The sequence below is a fragment of the Xyrauchen texanus genome, chromosome 24 (assembly GCF_025860055.1).
Source record: "Xyrauchen texanus isolate HMW12.3.18 chromosome 24, RBS_HiC_50CHRs, whole genome shotgun sequence".
Lineage (NCBI taxonomy): Eukaryota > Metazoa > Chordata > Actinopteri > Cypriniformes > Catostomidae > Xyrauchen > Xyrauchen texanus.
Genome location: NC_068299.1, coordinates 32,755,917 through 32,765,300, shown reverse-complemented (window position 1 = coordinate 32,765,300; position 9,384 = coordinate 32,755,917).

Genomic DNA, 9,384 nt, shown 5'->3' with positions numbered 1-9,384 from the left:
AGACAGACAGAGCAGATCAGGCAGATGGCCAGGAGACCAAAGAGACCAAATCAGATCCGGCGGATGGCCAGGAGAACAAGGAGATGACCTCAGGCAAGGAAATGGGTCAGGAGTCCCAGTTGGCAGCCACAGGGCCAAGACACAGGGCCAAGACAAGAATTGTGGGTTGTGAGAGCCAACAAATGATACACCTCCTGTATCCTCCGAATTTCTGTGAAAGATGGTTGCATTCAAAGGCATTTGCAGTGTCCTGCTCGAATTTCTGAAACGAGACAACATCTGTGATGTGTGCGGCCAACAAATCTGACCTCCACAGCACACAGCCTTCGAAACGAGATTTCAGAATTGCATACTTCCATCCTACTCTTACTATTCCTTCCAGATATATACAGATATGGCAGAAGTAATACTAATATTGGTAGTATGCAATTCTGAACATTCAGACATATCCTCTGAATGCAGCAAAAGTTCTGAAATTGGTCTGTGTTTACCAAAATTGGAATCCCTGCCCCAAATGGCCGAAGCTGGAGTTGTTGTTGAAAGTGTGAACACTTTTAAGCTCCAGTTTCAGGGGAAATGTCCACAGGGAGGTGCCAAAAGCTAGTTTTATTTGTAATTGTAAATTTTAATCACAGATCATCACAATTAAAAGTTGTTGGCCTTGAGTTCAGCTCAATGAACGTTTTTGAAGGAGGAAAATTTTGGGAGGAACTTTTCTCATGGTCAACTTCACCGTGGTCTCCTGGACATTGGTCAGCTTTCCATGGTCTCCTGAACATCCACTGGCTCCTCCCTGGTCTCCTGGCCATCCGATGGCTCAGTCTTGGTCTCTTGGCCATACATCGGACACCCTGTGGTCTCTTGGCCATCAGTCGGCTTTCCTTTGGTCTCCTGGCCATCAACTAGCTCCTCTCTGGTCTCCTAGCCATCTGCTGGCTCCACCCTGGATTTCATTCTCTTGTCCAGGTGTTTCTTGCTTGTCATTAATTTTATGTTTATTAAAGCCTTTGTGTTTCCTGTGTTCCTTGTCTGGTCTCATCCATTTGTGGCTTTATTTGTGTAAAGTAACATTACAATCTGTGAGTATTGTTTAGTTATTGTTTTGTCGTATATTTTCTTAATTTATTTAATACGCATTGTTATTGCATCCTGAACTCTTCACTCTTTGAGGACTGATGTTACAATCAGTCACGCTAGTTTTATGCCTTTCAAGTCATGTCACTCAATTATCGCTTTCTTAAAATAATTTAAATAATGTATTAATTATTAATGTTTTAATAATAAACTAATCTAAAGAATATGTAATGTCTATTTATTAAGATATTTATGCACAATCAGTCATTCATTAGGAAAAAAATATTTTCAAATCTTTCAACACAAAACATGAATTCAAAGACCTGATCGCTTTGTCAGGTTTTTCAAAATAAATATTTGTATTTATTTATTTTTTTGTGTTAGCAACCATTAGACTATAAATTATCTTTTACTTAAATTATGAGTAGTTCATTGCTTGGCAATGAGCTTCTCTATTCAAGCTCCTTGATTAGTGAAATAAGAATAAGAATATAGCTTCTATTGTTTAATATTAAAAAATACAAATAATAAAATAAAGACATAAATTAGTTGTGTTGACCAAAGACACAAAGGCAATATCTTTGGTAGCTTTATTAACAAATCTCCCATAATCAAAATGTGCTTACTTGTAAGTAGATATTCTATTATGAAAGTAGAGAATTCAGCCCTGTATATAGGGAAGCAATTAACACAAATAAACAGAATGTGTTTTCTACATGTTCCCTCTGTCTAAATTTGACTCCATATCTTCATTTTGGACATCTGTGCAGGACAACAATACTCCTTTACTTCCATCCTCCACCTTACCTGTACCCGCCCTCTCTCTTTCCTCCTCAATCTCTCTCTATTGCTGCCTGGGTGCTGAGAGGCCCCATTGTAAGCTGTTGCTCCCCAGGCGCCAATTCTGCCGATCTAGACTGCTGGTCTTTGCAATCATCCCCCCACTGATCTCGTTCCCCAGGCTGCAGGACACAGACTCCCCAGTACCGTGAGCATCCTGCCGTGGCGGTCACAGACCAATAATCCTGCCATCTAAAGTGGATACATGGCGGTCTGTCAGTGGCCAGGCCATATGGCTGTATATTTAATAATGCCCTAGCTTCTTTGTTGACGAAAGAAGATGATAATATTTCAGTGGGGCCAGATGTTTGACAATGACTTGAACATTTCTTGAAGATACCACAACCGAAAATTGACAGTTTTATTAGATACAAAATCAAAATTATAAAAAAAGAAATTATAATTTGCTTAAAGAATAGTTATACAGTATAATTACTTAAAAAAACACAAACACTATTGCAAGATCAGTAACATTTTTGTTACTACAATGAAAAAAAAGTTGCATTGTGACAATATTTTCAGAACAATTAAGCACATTTCCCTCCTTAATTCCGATCACCAAATTGTGTTTGGCCATTTTTTGTAATTCTGATTAATTTCAATAGTGGTTTTCATTACATACTCATTACTGAAAGTGTTTCTATTTAGTTGCATAAATTAAAGGCAATATAACAAACACCATTATGATGTATAAATTATTTGCAATTTCAATAATAAAAAAAGAATCCTGTTAAAGTTACTGTAACAAAACTGCCAGCTGAGTTTGCCAGAAGTTCGCCGTAAAAAATATAATGACCATGTTTAAAGCCATTATATCATTATTTTGGATAAAGAAAACAAAGCTTATTTCAAGACCATTCAATTTTGCATTTTTACTTTATTTCCTCGACAAGAAAGTAAATATATGACCCTGACATATTCTTGACAGGTCTGAAAAGTTTCACCCTATTAAACAAAAGCTACTTGCATTGCAAAGAGCCATTAATTGTTTGCAGAATTAAATATTTTAAGAATGTTGCAACTGCAAATGTCCTAAAGTTTACAGATCAATAGTGCTGCTAAATGTAAATGTTGTTTTGTTACACTTCATGTGTATTCATATGCAACATTTTAGCATAAACAAAATAATACTAATAATAGTATAATGCATTATGTTACCCATTCATCTTTGCCTCTCGGTGAAGAAAGGGAAAAACGAAGACATCCAAGATCTTCTGAGATTGTGGTTCCTTCCCTGAATACAATTTGAAAACCACAGGAACTGGCAGGATTATGCTCGTTTAACTGTAGAGTGGAGGGTAGCAGAAAGGGAGCAACAAGCAATTTTCTGCCCCACTGCCAGAGTGAAGCAGTACCGTGTGTAGATACCATGAACTGAGCTAACCTCTTTATTAGACAATCCTGATTAAAAACATCTGAATTCAGCCGTAAAGACATGCTTAGAGAGGGGCTCTCCTCATTCTGCCTTACTTGGGTAATGTTGTGAGTGATCCAACAAAATTCACTAAAAACGTGTTGTCTTGAAACATGACTGTTAAACTCCATATAAATAAAAACATATGGCTTGTGTGCTACATTACAAATGTTCTGAAGCCATGCAATAGCTCTGTGTGAGGAAAAAAACACAGCCTATAATCATCCCCTTCATCAAAGCTCTGAAATCTCAATTTGTGATCATGTTCAGATAAAAAAATGTCACGTGGAGGTTTGACATCATTAACACTATTTTTGAGGGTGAGTAAATAATTACATAATTTTCCTTTGGATCAACTGTTCCTTAAAAGTATGCAATATTGCTAAAGACCAAATGTCACAATGCTGCTTAATTTTTAACTGCTGTGGTTTGAAAAGGAATATAATAGACGAATGGGGCTCATAGGTCACATGGAGTTCTATCTCATTAAACTACTATGAGGTGAGGTCATCATTTTAAAGTACTGCCATATATATATATATATATATATATATATATATATATATATATATATATATATATATATATATATGTGTGTGTGTGTGTGTGTGTGTGTGTGTGTGTGTGTGTATGGCTTGAAAGCATACAAATACCATAGAACTCAGTTTTGCAGCTTTATAAATCTCATGTTGACATCTTACTCAATTTCTTCTCTAAACCACCCATGCAGAAAGCAAGTTAGAATAGCCCACACACAACTGCAATATTGATCATACTGTTTTCATGACCTCAGTTTTAATATATATTTAGCTGGGTTGGGGTCCATAGAGAAAGATTCTGGATCTTTGCTTGTACCTTATTCAGGTCATTTGGAAAATGGCTGGAGAATCACTCTGATTCTAGTTAATGTTGTGGGTTCCTTCACATGTAGAGCGTCTCTATGGCTTTGATCAGGGCACCTGCTGAGCTTCCTGTTTAGATTTGTTCAGAGATACAAAGATAAGTGTCTGTCATTAGCTCCTCAAGGAAAACATCAACCTGATAACACAGTGTAAACTTCAGGAGTCACAATGTACAAACCTAAAAATAAAAGTTGTTTGTGAGACTGTGTGCTTTCTAAATATTCACTTGCTCGTATTTTTCCTCTCTGTGATGCAAGAACAACATCTAAACAAAACAAAGGTACACTGTACAAATTGACCTTAAGTCATCTTGGATTCAACAGCTATGAATCATATTATTATTAAAAAAAATATATGTATGGGTGAAAAAAATCTTATGAATGACCCCTTTTTCTAAAAGCACTGAAAGTTCATGTTGAGAAAAGCCAGACATGCTCTCTGGATAGTCACAAGACACAGCTCAGATATTGCTGTACAGCATATTTATGAATAATTAAGACTCATGAATCAGCTCAACTCAAAAATTCAGCTGTTTTTTTCTCTCTCTAGAAAGCTTCATGTTGCTTAAAGGCAGTTTTATACATGCAACAAGTTACTTTTCATGGGTTAAAATGATCGTTGCTAACAAATCATTAGATCCTGATAAATAAAATCTAATTAAAAATAATAAATAAAACCACAACTTGTCATATATTAATTGGTCTTAAAAATAAACTTTCCAATAAGAATCAAAATTCTATTGTTACTCCTAGGAAAACCGTTTAAGTTTCACAAAGACCTTTCTATTATCTGGTTCTTTAGGAAACCATACATGTACTGGTGCTTTTAAGAGTAACCAATGTGTTAACTGGAAGAACCCATAATGTAACATGAAAACCTTTTTTAATCAGGTGATTCTCAAGTCCTGGCCCACTTTGACTCTCATCAAAAGAAACAAATAAGAAATTATATTTTGCATTTAGAAAATTAAGCCTTTTTCAGGGCCATTTTCATGACAGTTACACACATTTAATGATTATACTCTCTATACCCATAACATGAAGAAGAAGAAATTATGTATATATATATATATATATATATATATATATATTAGGTAAATTAGTAATTTAAGTATGTATACATATAATAGTATATACTTCCCTGGTTGTGCCTTTTATTTTCACTCATTTGAATTAATAAATAAATAAATAATAAATACATAAATAATTTATTAATAAATAAATAAATAAATGTAGGCCCCATACCAACATGTTTATACTCAAATACAGTAAAATATATTTATTGCTGTAATGAAAATAATGGGAATAGTAATAGTAAAGCATAAAAATGAGTAGGTGTTCTGCAAATAATGTCACATGCAAAAAATCTTAATGGTCCTAAATGTAGGCTTTATTTTCTTTCTACTTTTTGATTGATACTTGATTGACAAATGCCTCCTTCGTCACCTATTTCATTTGCAATAGCACATGGATCATGTTCCACATCTCTTTGAGATTTGCTGTAACTGTCATAAAATGTATGTCTAGGAAAACAATGGGAGGGTCGGACAAACCTCTTCATAATCCAGTCAATCACAAAACGTCAGTCAAAGAGAAAACACTGCATCCCAATACAGTCACTTTAAATGAATATGCAAGCAAACGATTAAAAGCCAACAGAAATACTAAACACAATGGTTTCTTGAGAGCACAAGAATTTGTCTGAAGGCGGATTAATGCGTTTCGACTCCCCGCAGAGCTGACCGCCCCAGGATTAACAATGCAAATGACCGAAAAACTTAAAGCAACATTTTATCCAATGATGATGATAAAAATACAGAGTCTTCTTACGTCATTCGGTATTTTTTCGCCTTAATTCTGTTTGACTAAACTATATATGTACTGCAAGTTACGCACGACACTGACAGTTTTTCGCAGCAAAATTATCCAGAGGTTTATTTGCCAATAACATCTTCAAATTTGCGTCAGTTTGTTAGCCAACACTTTCTAATTGATTTTATTTATTAAATTAACAAGCATTAGCCTATACAATGCATATGCATCGAAAAAGTTAGAAATGCAATTAAACGATTTATTTCCATATTTTCAGGCCATTAAATGATCAAGAAACTTCTGAACTTTTCAGCATTAAAGGCTGTTAGTAAACTTGACTTCATGAAAATTATAAACTAGATTACCAAATATTTTATTGTGCCAGTTCTGACATTCTAATGCTTCATTTAAAACCTGCAAGTATGAAAATCTATCGTTTGGAAATGCTGGGTCTTAATATGGGTGATAATGACTAGACCATCTCTCCTTATATTAATGAGCCATTATCATGCACGTCGATAACATTGTGTCTCTCACTGCTTGAGTCCAAATGTCCTGCATACCATTCATTAGCAAAACTAACATTGTCTAAACAGGATTATATACCGTGACAGTCGTGCTATAAATCGTATTGGATTTATAGGCAATTTTATGTTTTCTAATAGAATTTTAATTTAAACACTTCATTATAAAAAAGTGGTGGTGATGTAGTGGTCTAAACCACATAACTGGTAATCAGAAGGTCGCAGGTTCAATACCCACAGCCACCACCATTGTGTCCTTGAGCAAGACACTTAACTCCAGGTTGCTCCGGGGGGATTGTCCCTGTAATAAGTGCACTGTAAGTCGCTTTGGATAAAAGCGTCTGCCAAATGCAGAAATGTAAAAAAAAAAAATTTGAATAACTATTTTCTACACATATGGTTGGTTACTTTGGTCTGTGTGCTGCATAGGCAGGGTTGGACTGGTAAACTGACATACCGGGCATTTTCCCGGTGGACCGACGCACTCTGGGGCCGATCAGGGGCGGACTGGCCATCGGGAGAACCGAGTTATATTTATATATATATAACATCATTAGGGATTTGTACAGCCTATGCAGCTGGACTGGGAAGAGAAATTGGCCCTAGATCTTACATAGCAACTGGCCCAAAAGTTTACTGTCCTTTTCTGCATATCACAGCGCCGTTTTGTGGTCCGTTCTGCATAACGCGTCGGCTCATAATAGCTTATCGAGGCCCATTCGGCCCGTTTTGCGGCCGACCCACCAGCCCACTCTGTTCTCCTGAAGGCCAGTCCGCCCCTGATTGGCCCCATAGTGCGTTGGCCCACCGGGACAAATGCCCGGTATGCCAGTTTACCAGTCCAACCCTGCCTATGCCCATATATATATATAAATGTACACTCACCTAAAGGATTATTAGGAACACCTGTTAAATTTCTCATTAATGCAATTATCTAATCAACCAATCACATGGCAGTTGCTTCAATGCATTTAGGGGTGTGGTCCTGGTCAAGACAATCTCCTGAACTCCAAACTGAATGTCAGAATGGGAAAGAAAGGTGATTTAAGCAATTTTGAGCGTGGCATGGTTGTTGGTGCCAGACGGGCTGGTCTGAGTATTTCACAATCTGCTCAGTTACTGGGATTTTCACGCACAACCATTTCTAGGGTTTACAAAGAATGGTGTGAAAAGGAAAAACATCCAGTATGCGGCAGTCCTGTGGGCTGAAAATGCCTTGTTGATGCTAGAGGTCAGAGGAGAATTGGCCGACTGATTCAAGCTGACAGAAGAGCAACTTTGCCTGAAATAAACACTCGTTACAACCGAGGTATGCAGCAAAGCATTTGTGAAGCCACAACACGCACAACCTTGAGGCGGATGGGCTACAACAGCAGAAGACCCCACCAGGTACCACTCATCTCCACTACAAATAGGAAAAAGAGGCTACAATTTGCAAGAGCTCACCAAAATTGGACAGTTGAAGACTGGAAAAATGTTGCCTGGTCTGATGAGTCTCGATTTCTGTTGAGACATTCAGATGGTAGAGTCAGAATTTGGCATAAACAGAATGAGAACATGGATCCATCATGCCTTGTTACCACTGTGCAGGCTGGTGGTGGTGGTGTAATGGTGTGGGGATGTTTTCTTGGCACACTTTAGGCCCCTTAGTGCCAATTGGGCATCGTTTAAATGCCACGGCCTACCTGAGCATTGTTTCTGACCATGTCCATCCCTTTATGGCCACCATGTACCCATCCTCTGATGGCTACTTCCAGCAGGATAATGCACCATGTCACAAAGCTCGATTCATTTCAAATTGGTTTCTTGAACATGACAATGAGTTCACTGTACTAAAATGGCCCCCACAGTCACCAGATCTCAACCCAATAGAGCATCTTTGGGATGTGGTGGAACGGGAGCTTCGTGCCCTGGATGTGCATCCCACAAATCTCCATCAACTGCAAGATGCTATCCTATCAATATGGGCCAACATTTCTAAAGAATGCTTTCAGCACCTTGTTGAATCAATGCCACGTAGAATTAAGGCAGTTCTAAAGGCGAAAAGGGGTCAAACACAGTATTAGTATGGTGTTCCTAATAATCCTTTAGGTGAGTGTATATTCTACTGCATAAATGTCAACTTCCGATTCAAATAGATCTATACTACTTTACAAAATTTTGTTTTACATTATTATTTTATTATTGTTGTTATTATGGGCCAAGCACTGAAGGTGAGTAGGCTCCTAATGTATCTGATTGTTTTCTTCTTATTATTATTATTTTATTTATTTTTTCTGTCTTGAAGTCTATGGCAGCCCATATAACCATAGGAAAGTTATAAGATTTGGCACACTGCTTGAAGACTCTCTCAAATGTACCTGACCCAAATTTGGAGGCTCTAAATCATACCCTCTAGTGCCACCAACTGTTTAAATTTGCACTTCCGTTTTGAACTATAACTTTTAAACCGTAAGGCCTAGAATACAAATTCTGTGATTCTTTGGGACAAGCCGGATCGGGTATGATACAATTTTAGGCCCACTCCCAAGATTTCCCGCCATTTCGAATTATATGAAAATCCTACTTTTTCTAACTTGTCCTTTACCTTTCAGTCCAATTCACTCATAATTTGTTGTGTATGATCTAGGGACAGTGCTGACAAAAGTTATCAAAAGCTTTTTGATAGACTACACCATTTGCGAATAGCACTTCAATGAATTTGACCGCAAACACGCAAAAAATCACCATGACACTATAACTCCGCAACACTTTGACGCATTGACACGTAACTTACTAAGTATCATCACAAGAATGACCTGAGGCTACCTGCACTCTAC